Below are 15,225 nucleotides of genomic sequence, written 5' to 3'. Positions count from 1 at the left end.
TTAACATCAAGTTGATGCAATGGCCAATATTTATTATAAGTCAATTTGAAAAAAATATTTGATTTTTATTATAAGTCACTTTTCAATACCATTACATCATTAATGATTTTTTTTATCAAACTCTTTATCATTTATTACTCTATCTTCTTTCTATTCTTTTAATCGTTTTTTCTCATGTCATTAATAAGAGATAATTTTGTAAAATCATTCATAATTTATCTTTCAAATACATAATTAACTAGAAACATTCGTTAAGAGTCATACAAATAAACTAGATGATCTTTGAAATTTAAGGATTTAGAGATTTTATTAATGTCCCCGATTTTGTTTAGGTTACATTCAATTTGGTCCCTACATCACATCATTCATCTTATCAGCCTAAAACAATTGTCACCTCATGACGCAGAACGGAAGCAAGGGTTAGCAAGCGCTAAACCTAAAATATAAACACACATGTTGCAAGCGACAAACCTATCAAATAAAGGTTTCTAGAATCCACCAGAATTGAGAGATCTTCTCTAAATAATATTGAATGAATAAAAGTTATAAAAGTTGTTATTAGGCTACATCTGTTAAGCTTAAATAGAGAAATAATAAACCCTAAAATACTATAGAAAATAACAAATTGAAACAAAAACATAAAATTACTAAAATTGGGATAAAATAAAAATACTATGAAATTACTATGGAAACCCTCCTACATCAGTCTCCTCCACCTCTGAAGAACTCGACCCCGAGTTCTCACTATGATAAAGAGCTCCCATGCTTGTTGACTCCTCCGAAGAATAAGAGACCACACTCCTGGATCCCATTGAGTGAAACACAAAGATGGTTTGATTTGGAAAATATAGTAGTTGCCTTTATGTCGTTGAAGAAATGTAGTAGCATGCTCAATACCAGTAGCAACATGTCGATCTGGTGGTATCTTAGACAACGGCGGTGGCGATTGAAGATCTGGTGGTTTCAGTGGCGGAGGAGGTATGCCGCACTCTGGCGCCGCTATGATCTCTCCAATTATCTTTTGAAAATCATAATCCGATGTTGCGACTTGTAGAGAAAGAGATATTTGTCATGACCCTTAGTTACATTCATATCAAACCACTTCTGATTTACGACACTCAAATTAACCGACTTACCGCTAGCAATACCGACACCAGGTGGCTTATCAATAACAATATTAACATCAAGTGGCTTATTTTTATCAACATTAACATTATGATACCTTAGAATATACATTATCAAAACAGAATGTTTAGCAATATCTTTAATCGTCTTAGACGTGTTACCTGCAATTCTGAAAGCATGTCTCAAAAGGTCGATCAAGGAGTAATCTTTGTTGTAACAAAACGGACAATGATATATCAAATTAAAGATTTTAAACTCATAGTAATCATCCTTCAATTTGTTGTAATATCTACGATCATAGTATTCCAAATCAGATTCACGTGTATGTTTTGATTTTCGGTACATAACAATAGTATGGTTGTTATCAAGAACCCTAATAACCGGAATTGGTTCTGCTCCCCAGTTCGAATTGTTGTTGTTGTTGTTATTGTTGTTGTTGTTGGTGTTGCCGATGTTATTCAGGTTAGTTGTTAACATCGCCAGTGGTGCAGCCAAAGCATTGAGGGCCGGGGTAAGAGCCGCGACAACCTCTGCTTTTGTCACTGGTTGATCTCCCATGGCTGATCACGTTAGGAAAAAGAACATGAGAAACCTGCACTAATACCAACTGACGCAGAACGGAAGCAAGGGTTAGCAAGCGCTAAACCTATAAGATAAACAGACAGGTTGCAAGCGACAAACCTATCAAATAAGAGTTTACGGAATCCACCAGAATTGAGAGAGCTTCTCTAAAATATTATTGAATGAATAAAAGTTATAACAGTTGTTATTAGGTTACATCTGTTAAGTTTAAATAAGGAAATAACAAACCCTAGAATACTATAGAAAATAACAAACTGAAACAAAAATTGAAAGTTACTAAAATTGGGTTAAAATAAAAATACTATGAAATTACTATGGAAACTCTCCAAGATCATCTCATAAGTTAACAAAAGTTTTTAACATTAGAAAACTAAGAGGTACACATTTAGAAACTATTTTGTATTTTAAAAGTCATAGACGGAATTGACAATGAGGTATAAATTCTACTATCAATATTATATTTATCTTTCCCCAAATGAGAGGATCCTTATCTAATGATAGGATCTTGCTCGTTGAACACGTGAAGATAGTAGGACCTACTATCATAACAATAAAAGAGTGTCAGGTATCTTTAAGGTGTAGGACCGAAATGTGTTGTGTCCTCAGAAAAACAAGAATCAATTACACCTTCATTCATCTTACGATCTTCCATTTTTCTTGTACTGAAAAAATGACCAAAATCATAGAAATTTTCAATGTAGCACCATCTTCACAAGAAGAACTACCTTCAGATACATCACTTCCTCTTACTTTCTTTGACATACTATGGTTAAGATTACCACCTGTTCAAAGAATTTTCTTCTATGAATTCCCACACCAAGCCTCACTCTTCCTCAACACCCTTCTTCCCAAACTAAAAAAATCACTTTCAATTGCACTTTTTCATTTTTATCCTCTTTTGGGTCATCTCATTTGGCCTCATGATTCTCACAAGCCAATCATTAAATTCATCAAAGGAAACACTCTTTCACTTACCATAGCTGAATCTGATGCTGATTTCAATCATCTTTCAGGTAAGCACCTTTCTGAAGCTACACAAATACATGATCTTTTACCTAACTTGAATATTTCTCATGATCAAGCTTCTGTTTTGGCTCTTCAAGTAACCGTTTTTCCAAACTATGGATTTTCAATTGGTATTACTTCACATCATGCTGTTTTAGATGGTAAAACTTCAACTTCTTTTATCAAATCTTGGGCTTACCTATGTAGAAATCTTGAAAAGGAAGTATCTGAATCAGAATCACCCATTTTTTTGCCACATGAGTTTTGTCCTTTCTATGATAGAAAAATAATCAAGGATCCAAATGAATTAGAGGCAAAATATTTGAGTGATTGGTCAAAGCAAGGTGGAACCAACAATAGAAGCTTAATGGTTTGGGATCTTCAAGTTCCAGAAGAATCATTTAGAGGGTTATTTCAATTATCTCGTTTGGATATCGAAAAGCTTAAGGAATTTGTAGTGTCAAAGCAAAAGGGTACTAGGAATGAGAAAAAAAACCTTCACTTGTCAACTTTTGTTGTATCCATAGCTTATGCCTGGGTATGCAGAATGAAAGCTGAGAAAATTAAGAACAAAAATGCTCTGATGGCTTTGAATATTGATTGTTGGAATCGTTTAGAACCACCGACTCCTGCAACATATTTTGGAAATTGTATTGGAGGAAGACTTGCAATTGTTGAAACAAGTGAGTTATTGGGGGAAGATGGACTAATCGTGGCGGTTGAAGTGTTAAGTGAAGCTTTGGAAACTTTAAAAGATGGAGTGTTGAATGGAGCTGAAAATTTTTGTTCATCGTTACTTGGCGGTCTTGCAATTTCTGATGTTAAAGCAATTGGTGCTGCTGGTTCACCTAAATTTGAGGTTTATAGTACTGATTTTGGTTGTGGAAAACCAAAGAAAGTTGAAATGGTTTCTATAGATAGAACTGGTGCCTTTTGTCTTTCTGATTGTAGAAATGATGATGGTGTTGAGATAGGTTTTGTGTCTAACAAAAAAGCAATGGAAGCTTTTGCTTCGCTCTTTGTCAAAGGGATTGCATCTTGAGTTTCTTCATGTGTATGTGTAGACTTTATTGGTTTGCAGGGATAATTTATTTTGATGTTTTTCATTCAATAATTTATATAATTTGAAAGCTTGTAATAGTGTCATGTGACATCTTGTGCTTGGTTCCTAGACAAAATTGATCACTCACACGCATTCATGATTTGCTTGAAAATTATAAAGCTTACAAACCAATTATCGTATTCAATTTTGTTACTATTCTGGACATTATTTGATGCCCACAAAATTCTAGTCTAAAGTAAACAAGGTCTTTCAAAGCAATTTACTAAATGAAAATTAGGAATACTATATAACCAAGTGGTTGAACAGAAGCGGTTAATCAACTTCGGTTAAGGATGAATCGATTAGAACAAGCAAGTCCAAATCCTAGTGATTGTTGCGTCTCACTTGAAATCACAACTTGCAGTTCAAGAAATTATGGTCTTGGAAAAAACCACCAAATCCGTTTGGGGAGAGAGTAGTTCAAACAACGTATGCGTCACAATCCTCCAAGAGACAATATTTACCAATACCATAATAAATATAATCCTAAGGATGAGAAAACTCTAGAATCTGGATGATTGGTGAGAGAGTAAATAGAGAATTGAGTGTGGTTGAAAATTTGAGTTATAACTCTACGTTTACCATGATTAAAGACTTGGAGAATGAAAATGGTAAGTTAGCCTGAAGGTGGAAGTGAGACAGGACGATGATATAAGTACCAAGGTTGATTGTAATTTGAGAGGTGCGTAACTTTATTGATTGCAATTTGAATGTATGACTATTTTAATACTCCCTCTGGTCACTATTATAAGCAAATTTCTACTTTTTAGATTCATTCAATAAATGATGTATGTAGTCTATAATATAGACCATATACATAATTTATTGAGTGAACCTAAAAAGTCAAAATTTGCTTATAATAATGACCGGAGGGAGTATTTGATGACTACCAACAATTTAAGTTTGGCATGGCGTTAACTCATCGTCATAACATGTATTTTAGTGTTTTGTAGTCTTTTTGTGTTTTATTTAAGGATTTTTTTGGAGGATTAGAATGAATTATTGAAAGTTTAAGAAAGATTGTGTAATGTATTTGTTGAGAATTCGTTAAAAAATCACACTAATAAAAATACTTGATGTGTGGAGTAAACTAATCAAGCAATCAATATTAAAGTGGGTGACAATTATAAACACAAGCAAAAGTAGAAAACAGCGAGAGAAAAGAAAGAGAAAACACACGAAATTTGTTTACCCAGTTCGTTTCAAAACTGACCTAATCTGGGGTAAATTTACAAAAGAGATATCAAAGGGTAGGTGAATCAATTTCAACCCTAGTGTTTGTTGCCAAGAGCAAACTCTATACAAACCATAGTTTTCTTGTTGACTTCTAAACCCTTATTTTCAGACTTTCTAACTCTCTCACTCAAGGTTTACATCTGATACAAGGTTTATATTTATAGAGAAATATAACTCATAAATTTGGAACGGATATCACGCTGAAGATACGTTTTTTTTTCTCCTTCGGTGAAAGAATATTTGCATCAAATATTCTCTTTCAAAATATATTTGCATCAAATCTTCCTTCATACGGTACAAAAATATATTTATTGTTCATAAATATATTTTCAGCACAATATATTTGAAACAAATCTTTTATATTTTTAGCAACAATATTCTTCATCCATCAAATCTTGAGTCATACTACACCATTCTCGACCTTGACTCTAAATTAGTGATGATGCCAATTTAACCATCAACGACCATGCTTCTTTTTCCCTTGCTTCCCACTACACCATGTAGCTCCACAAGTTTCCACCCAACCTCTTCAACCATCGGAATGCCTTCCGCCTTCTTGAAGATCCTTGCATCCAACTACATTAGGAATTTTAGGTAGTTCCACAAGTCTACACCTTAACCACTTCATCCATCGGAATGTCTTCCGCCTTCTCGAAGATCCTTGCATCCAACTACTCTAGGAATTTTAGGTAGTTCCACAAGTATACACCATAACCTCTTCAACCACGGGACATCTCCCGCTTCCTTGAAGATCTCCTTGCATCCAATCACCATAATCCCAAGAGTCATGCTATACATTCTTCAAACTCCGGAATGCCTTTCGTTTTCATGAAGAATTCCTTAGCTCACAACTAGAGCATAACACCCAAGGTCCTCCATAGTCGTACCATTCTCGGTGTGTTCAACTCCACCTGAAGCTGAGCTTTCTCTACCTCAACTTCCAAATGCGTAGATCCCACTATGTCTTCCACCTTGAAACTACACCTCAAAGGTAGATCACAAATATTCTTACCTCCGCCTCTTCAGACTGACCAAGAGTGTTCCTAACATCGCCTCTCCAGGCTGATGTTGAGTGTTTAACGTCACTCCAGACGAACACTGCTCTACAAGGAATCACTCCCAAGGTGAGAAACATCACCTTCTTCATCCTGTAAACAACACACGACAAAAGCACCCACATCCTCATAACCCTCAGAGACAATTTGTTTGGAGTTACCATTAATCTCCGGACAATCCTTCTTGAAATGACTCATCTTGTTACAGTTAAAGCAATTAAACTTTGACTTGTTACTCTTTCCCCAGTTACCTCTATGTCGCGTCATTTTTCGGAGATCAAGGTTATTTGAATAGCTTTTGACTCACTAATTTATTTCACGACTGAACATTTAATTTTTTAAGAAAAGGGGAAAAAGTTCAAATACCCCATTTTGAAAAGATTTTAGGATTCGGGGGTTAGTTACATAAAGGGAAGGTATTAGCACCCTTTTTGTCCGTAATACTCTACCGAAACCTCTTAGTTTCATTTAATTAATGTGCTATAGCTTGCTTGTTTTGAAAAAAATGGAGTTTGAAAAGATAAAAGAAAGGAGACCTAGTTTATCTACATTTTATTGATTTGGAAGGACAAGTCCTTTGCCTACGTACCCGTGTGGGATCAAAATCACGTAGTTCGTGGAAAAATTGACGTTTGATTGGTTGAGTGTTTTTTAATGTTTTTGAAAAGGTTTTAAAATGAAAGAAAGCCAAAGTGGCAAAAGAGTATTTGTTTGTGTTTTTTAATATTAAAGAAAATGGACTCAAAATAAAATAAAACTGATTGATATTTGATTAAGAAAATAAAATGAAAAAAGACGGTCACTTGATTTAAGATCAAGGTTTATTTAAGAAAACATTTTTGTGATTTTTGAACTATATGCATGTTTTTGTTTTTTTTTGAATAATGACTACACTAAAACAGACACTAACGGAGCGAGAAGATAAAGCATAGGTGATGACATGTTGTCATTACGTAATTTTTAGGACTTATTTTGACTTTTTGATAGAGTTCTAAGCAACATTAAGTGTTCAGGAGCAGTTAAAAGCAACAAATTTGGAAGAACTGGAATGAAGCCAATCGTACTGCGATTTTGTTATCGCAATGCGATTTATTGAAGTCAGAAGGCATGTTTTTGAAGGAGTTGGATCGCAATACGATCCATACAATCGCAATACGATTTCAAGAAGGGCTTTAAAGGAAATTAGGGTTCAAAGATGCAATCGTGGTACGATTTCTATAATCGTGGTACGATTTTGGGCGATCAGAACTTGCCTATTTAAGCTGAAGTCAGTCTCAAACAAAGGGGATTACGATTTTGGAGAGCTAAAGTGCGATTTTAACACCCAGAAGGCTGCAGCGGAGAGGATTTCATCATCTCTAACCCAGTTTATGTATGTTTCAATCTTTTCATTGATTATGCTATTTGTAAACTCAATTATGAGTAGCTAAATCTCTTAGAGATTAGGTCAGAGATGAATCTATGTAACCCTAATTGATCATATGTTGCTGTGAAACTCTATTGTTTATTAATGAATTTCTAGTCTTTATTCAATTCAATTGTTCTTAATGTTTTTTATATCCTGATCAAATATAAACATGATTTTGTGAGAACGAATGACTACTGACCATAGCTTTCGACTTAGACCTAATTGAATTGTTCTAATAAACATGGTTAGTCTAGGAATGGATAATCGTTTATTAGTGATATTAGGTTAACGTTCATAAAACCTTCAAAGATTATTAGACCACCTAAGGAATTAGGGGCTGTAGTTTAAGAAGAGGGTCCTAACTCAAGGGATTGATTAGGGCTAATTTGTTAACTATCGTGAAACTAGAAAATTATTAGTAACAATAGGTGCAGTAACCAATTAGGGGAAACATAGAGGATTCGACAGACCTGATCTCATCTCTCTCATATTTTCTTAATCAAATCTGATTCTTTTATTTGATTTCATAAAATCAAACCAAATATACTGCCTAGTGGCAAACTAAAATAAACTTTTATACATCCCATTTTTATAACGCGATTGAATTATTGAAGTTAAAAACAGTCCTCGTGGGATCGATATTTTTACTACTTCGATAGTATTTGGTGCACTTGCCAAACGTCTATCAAGTTTTTGGCGCCGTTGCCGGGGACTGTTGATTTATTTCAACAAGTCAATTACGTTATAATTTAGGGTTTTTGCAATTTAATTTTCTCTTTTTAATTTTTATTTTTCTGTTTCAGTATTCATTTGATTACTCCTTATCGTGCAGTGCTACTAAGGTATTTTGCTGTTTATGTGAGGTAAACAGATTTCTGACGACTTAGAGTACGATCCGGAAATTGAAAGAACTGCTAGAGCACTTCGGAAAGCTGTCCGGTCGCAAAGGTTAGCTCAGTCCGTTCCACCGGGTGTTCGAGAACAAATACCGGAGCCACTCTCAACTGAATCTGAAACATCTACTTCTCCTAAATCTGCAACTATGGAAGCTGGAGGAGTTGTACCACCGAGACCTAAGCTAGGAGACTACGGGTTAGCCACTGATCACGGTCAACTGACCCATACTTTTCAACCAGCTAACCTCGTTGCTTTCGACATCAAGACAACTGTCCTCAATGGTTTGAGGGAAAAACAATTCGATGGGACTGAAGCTATGAGTCCTCATGAACACTTGAGCCGCTTTGCTGAAACTTGTGAGTTTTGTGTGCAACCAGCCACCGTGACTGAAGCACAAAAGAAACTAAGGCTATTTCCTTTCACCTTAACGGGAAGAGCAAAAGATTGGTTGCTAACAATACCAAACGGGACTGTCCAAACATGGGAAGAGTTAGAGCTGAAGTTCTTGGAGAAGTATTTCCCTATGTCTAAGTATTGGGAAAAGAAGATGGAAATCTCTAACTTCAAGAAAGGAGAAGGTGAGTCATTATATGATGCTTGGGAGCGATTCAATTTTCTTCTTAAGAGATTCCCTAATCATGAGTTCACCGAGAAACAATACCTTCAAATCTTCACTGAGGGGGTAACACCAAACACTAGAATGTTCTTAGATGCTTCCGCGGGTGGTAGTCTCAAGAGCAAAACTGATCATGAAGTCCAGGCTTTGATAGAAAACATGGCTGGAAATGAGTATCGTGCTGAAGCTAAGAAGCAGGAAAGAGGAGTGTTTGGGGTGAGTGAACAAACTGCTATCCTTGCTAACCAAGCAGCTATGAACAAACAAATCGAGGCTCTAACTAAGGAGTTTCAAGGCTTCACTTTGGCTCATAAGCAACGACAAGTGGCTGCAATCAAATGTGATCTATGTGGTGAAGAACATCCCAATGGTGAATGTGTACCAGAAGGATCAAGTGAGGAATCTAACTACATGGGAGGATATCAAAGGCAAAATCAATACTACACTCCAGGAATCAACAAGCAACCCAATCTAAGCTACTCGAATAACAACGCTTTGAATTCTCAGATGCTTACTCCTCCTCAACAACAACAAAGAAAGCCATCAGCTCTTGAGGAAACTATGATGAACTTTATGAAGATGACTCAAGGGAACTTTGAAGAGATGAAGAAAAGTCAAGAAGCTGAAAGAAAGAACAATGAAGCTTCTAGGAAAATGCTTGAAACTCAATTGGGGCAATTAGCTAGGCAATTGGCTGAACAAAGCAAAGGCGGATTCTCAGGTAACACTAAAGACAACCGTAAGAATGAGTCTTGTAATGCTATTGAATTGCGGAGTAAAAAGGTTTTAACACCTTTAGTTCCAAAAGCTCCAAAGAAGGTTGATGATGTAGTAGTTGAGGCGGAGGAAGATGGTGAAGTTGAAAAAAATGATGAGGGTGTAGTTGAAAAAGAAACTGATCATGGAGTAGTTGAAAATGAAAGGAAGAAAAAAATAGAGGGAGAAAAAAGTGAGAAGTTAATTGATGAAGATTCAATCTTGAGGAAGTCGAAGAGTCAAATCTTGAAAGATGGAGATAAACCACAAGTTGTTCCATCATATGTGAAACTTCCATACCCTCACCTTTCCAAGAAGAAAGAAAAGGATGAAGGTCAATTCAAGAAGTTCATGCAACTTTTCTCACAACTTCAGGTGAATATTCCTTTCGGTGAAGCTCTTGATCAAATGTCGTTGTATGCTAAGTTCATGAAAGACTTGTTAACTAAACGAAGAAAGCCTAAGGATGATGAGAACATAGCACTTTTTGAGAATTGTAGTGCTATTCTTCAAAAGAAGCTGCCACCTAAGGTGAAGGATCCTGGAGCTTTTACTATCCCTTGTTCAATTGGATAGGTAGACATTGGTAGAGCTTTATGTGACTTGGGAGCAAGTATCAACTTGATGCCTCTTTCAATGATGAAGAAGCTTAAGTGTGGGGAACCAAAACCAACAAGAATGACCATTACTTTAGCTGATCGGTCAATCTCTTATCCTTTCGGTGTGCTTGAAGATGTGCTAGTCAAGGTTAATGACTTGGTGTTTCCAACAGATTTTGTGATCTTAGATATGGCTGAAGATGAAGACATGCCACTCATTCTAGGAAGACCTTTCCTTGCAACTGGTCGTGCTTTGATTGACATTGAGAAAGGAGAGCTAATGTTGAGATTCCATAAGGAGCAAGTCGTGTTTAATATATTTGAGGCCATGAAGCACAAAGATGAAAATCCCAAGTGTTACCGGATAGACATTGTTGAAGAAATAGTTGAAGATGACTCTTGTGAACATCAACCAACACAACCTCTTGAACGTGCAATTGTGAATTCTATAGAAAGTTGTGGTGATGATGAAGATCGTGAAGTAAGTGATTGTGTGAAGCAACTAGAAGCAAGCAAGCAAGAGTTGGGGCCGGTAAAAATAGAAGAATTAATGGGTAAGTACTCTATGGATGCTCCTATTTTGAGTGGAGAAGGAGAGAAAAATCCAGAATTAAAAGAACTCCCTTCTCACTTGAAGTATGTTTTTCTCACTAAGGATGCCTCTAAACCAGTAATCATCAGCAATACCTTGACACCTTTGGAAGAAGAAAAATTAATGAGGGTGTTAAGAGACAATCAAGGAGCTTTGGGGTGGAACATTTCTGATTTGAAGGGTATTAGTCCAGCTTACTGCATGCACAAAATACACATGGAGGCTGAATACAAACTGGTGGTTCAACCTCAAAGGAGACTTAACCCAACAATGAAGGAAGTGGTGAAGAAAGAAGTGTTGAAGTTACTAGATGCAGGTATGATCTACCCTATCTCAGATAGCTCATGGGTAAGTCCAGTTCATGTGGTACCCAAGAAAGGAGGAATGACGGTGGTGGCAAATGAAAAAAATGAATTGATACCCACCCGCACCGTCACTGGTTGGAGAATGTGTATAGACTACCGGAGGTTGAACACCGCAACAAGAAAGGACCACTTTCCATTACCATTCATGGATCAAATGATTGAGAGATTGGCTGGCCAAGCCTTTTATTGCTTCTTGGATGGGTATTCGGGGTATAATCAAATTGCAGTGGCTCCGGAAGATCAAGAAATGACTACCTTCACTTGTCCATTTGAAGTGTTTGCTTATCGAAGGATGCCCTTCGGGCTGTGTAATGCGCCGGCGACCTTTCAAAGGTGTATGCTCTCCATCTTCTCTGATATGATAAAGAAGAACATTGAGGTATTTATGGACGACTTTTCTGTTTTTGGTAAGTCTTTTGATCAATGCTTTTTCCATTTAAATGTTGTACTTCAAAGATGCACCGAAACTAACCTTGTTTTGAATTGGGAAAAATGTCCTTTTATGGTAACTGAAGGTATAGTTTTGGGGCATAAAATAAGTGCTAAAGGCATTGAGGTGGACCAAGCTAAGATAGAGGTTATAGAGAAACTTCCTCCACCCGTTAATGTTAAAGGAGTGAGGAGTTTCTTGGGGCATGCCAGTTTCTATCGGCGGTTCATAAAAGACTTTTCCAAAATTTCCAAACCCCTCTGTAACCTCTTGGTCAAAGAAAACGAGTTTAATTTTGATTCTGAATGTCTAAATACTTTTTCTTTGATTAAAAACAAGTTGGTGACTGCACCAATAATCATTGCACCCGATTGGGATTTACCTTTTGAACTTATGTGTGATGCAAGTGATTATGCTGTTGGTGCAGTCCTAGGCCAACGCAAGAACAAATTTTTCCATGCAATTTACTATGCAAGCAAGGTTTTAAATGAAAATCAAGTTAACTATGTTATACCCTAATTTTGGACCTAAAAATACTAACTCAATTCTTCTTTTCTTGCATTTCAAGTCATTTGAACTGTCTCTGATCAATTGCATCTTTCTCTGCATTTTATTTCAATATTATTTGCAAAATTCACATAGAAGGGTATTTTAGTCATTTCCTATGTTAAAATTTCTTTCAGTCTTTTAAAAATTTGTTTGAGTCCTTTCAAATAGTTTGATTAAGTCTTCATTTCAATTCTATGTCAAAACCCATTCCAAAACTTGCATTTGAAGTCATTTTGAGTCAGTTTTGCCCCTAGGGGCATTTTAGTCTTTTCATGTGTTAAAACTCTGTTTAATCCCTTAAAATTGTCTCTGAGTCTTTTCAATTGGTTTAAATAAACTCCTGCCTTAATTTCATGATAAAATCCATTTTAAAACTGCATCTGAGTCATTTTGAGTCGTTTTAGTCCCCAGGGGCATTTTAGTCATTTCACACAAAATTTCGGCAGAGAGGTTACTTTAAAGTACCTCATTTAGGTAATTGGTTCGTTTTAGTCCGTTTTGTCATTTTTAATCGTTTCACTTTACGTTTGGTCAAATTTATCAATTTTTTAGTCCAATTTTATTTTTTATTTTCTTTTAAGTCCTCAAACTTCCAAAAATTGCATTCAAGCCCTTTTCTAATTTCAAATTTTATTTTTTTTAGTTTTTTTGGTCTATTTCGAAATTTTATTTTTTCTTAAGTTTTTTTATTATTTGCAGATTAGTCCTTAATAATTTTTGCAGGTCAGTCCTTGAAGTTTTCAAAATTGCAAAAAGGTCCAAAAATCAGTCAAGGCCGAGTTTGTTAGAGTTCCAAGCACAGGTGGCGTTATCTCATTGGCTTACACGTCCAAGTGTCAGCCTATAAAAGGCCATATCATCAATGATCCAGTGACAACACATCCATTCTCTAACTGCCAACTCAACAAACACCCTTCCATTTTCTCTCTCCAAAATTAACAGATCAAAATCCAGAAAACTCAAGAACAGTTTGAAGATTCAACAAATCTTCAAACCCTAACCGATCCAATTCCACTTCCAAATCACAAATTCATCACAGAATCCTTCAATTTTTTACCAAATTCAACACCACAGAGCCATCACAATCATCAAAATTGTTTCAATTTCACAGAATACCAGAAATTAGCAAAATCACGTGTAAACCCTAAAAGTTTCCAGAATCACGAATTGAACAAAATCGAAGTGGATTTCGTGTTAGGTTCTCAGAGATTCTTCGGAGAATCATCATCATCGAACTATAAGGACTGCAATTCGAGTACAAATCCAGTAGATTCGCACGATCACAGTCAGAGAGAGTGAGAAGAAAAAGAGTTAAAAGCTTTCCCAAGGATCATTGTTCGAACCTCCATTAAAATCCAGGTAAATCTCAAAAAACCTTCTCGTTTCGCCTCAAATCTTCATCGAAGGTCCGTGAACAAAAATAAACGGTGAATCAAGTAGGATAACAAGTCCTGAGACTTGTTCGTTTGAAAAAGATTGAAAGAGATTCGAAAAACTTGAAATCACAACCCTAACACATAAATCCACGAAGATTCACCGTTTATTTTGTGAATACGAGTTCAAATTTGTTATCAGCATGGGAAATAGGCTAGGTTAGGGTTTGGTTTCAAGAAGATTGAAAAAACTTGAAAACCCTAGAAACTGTAAGATTTGGATGTAGATCTACACAGATGTAGAAAGATTTAGGAAAAATGGAGTAGATCTTCGAACTCAGGGAAGAAAGACGAACACATTGGTGTAAAAAGCTTTCAAAAATATGCAAGTATGAAGTTCCGGCGCGGTGGTTCCGTCACCGGAAACCTAACTGTCGCCGGAAACTTCATCGGTGTTCGTCATTTTTCCAGAAAACCAGAGGTTGAAGATGAAGTTCATGAAGAGAGAAGTGAGAGCTTCTCTCACTAGGTAATGACTTAGAGAGAGAAGTGGAGAAGGGAAATGAACCAGAACCGGTTCAAGGCCTTATATAGGCCAAAGAACCGGTTCAACCCATGGTTCAACCCGTCTCCAGACCCTAACCCGTTTCTTAGGCCCAATTTCATTGATTTGCTATGCGCCCCCCCCCCCCCCCCCCCCCTTCTGCATGTTCTTGCTGTCTTCTTGCTATTTACACCCCTGCCAGTCCAAAACCCTTCATAAAAATTCCTAATAAATTCCTATGTGTTCTTGATCTTTTTCTTAATATTTTTGTGATGTTGTTTTGTGTTAAATCTTGATTAAAAAAATATGTGTGGTATTTTCTTATTAATTGTTACTATTTTAATTGAAATTTGTGGAGTTTTATATGTTCTTGAGCCTTAAAAAACCCTTTAAAAATTCTAGAAAAATTCATGTATGTTTCTTGTTATTTTTGTTCACTGAAAATTTTGTCAAAAAATATTAACACATTTTCTTGCATTATTTCTTGATTTTATATGGAAAAAACCTCTAAAAAATTGCTCAATTCCATTCCATGTTCTTGATGACTATTTGATGTACATGTTATATGATTCTATGAATTTTTAGCTACTGTTTGTACATAGTTGTGATGCTTGTGTGTGAGGCTTGATTAGTTGCTTGTCTTACAAGTTACATTTGGGAATAAATAATGCATATATGTCTAAATTCACTTTAAAAATGTCAAGTCCATCATATTGCCCTAATTCTCACTTTAAGTCTTGATTCTAAGCCTTTGGAAAATATATGAGAATGTGAGAATTTTAGACAATAGGATTCTTGCATTTTGTGAGTAAATTTTAGCCATATTCTTGCATTGTTTGGCTTTATTTTGTGAAATTTTCTATGCTTTTGCCCTAATATTTTACTTGCTTTATTTTCTTTAATATCACCCTATGCTACTAACATTTTCTTGCTCCATGTTTCATACATCATAAGCATGTTCTCCATCACACTTTCTCATCCCATCTCTTTA

At 35.8% G+C, this 15,225-nt stretch overlaps 1 pseudogene across 1 annotated transcript; it reads left to right on the top strand.

The window, feature by feature from the left end:
* The first annotated feature begins 2,205 nt into the window (after positions 1 to 2,205).
* Positions 2,206 to 3,946, top strand: LOC146904434 (phenolic glucoside malonyltransferase 1 pseudogene; annotated as a pseudogene). The gene has a single exon (XR_015019971.1). The product of XR_015019971.1 is annotated as a phenolic glucoside malonyltransferase 1 pseudogene (transcript).
* Positions 3,947 to 15,225: the final 11,279 nt, after the last annotated feature.

Source organism: Medicago sativa, chromosome 7 (assembly GCF_051527215.1).
Source record: "Medicago sativa cultivar Bolivia chromosome 7, Bolivia_mono, whole genome shotgun sequence".
NCBI lineage: Eukaryota > Viridiplantae > Streptophyta > Magnoliopsida > Fabales > Fabaceae > Medicago > Medicago sativa.
Note: the sequence above shows the minus strand (reverse complement) of the source record. Positions and strands in the feature narration are given on the sequence as shown.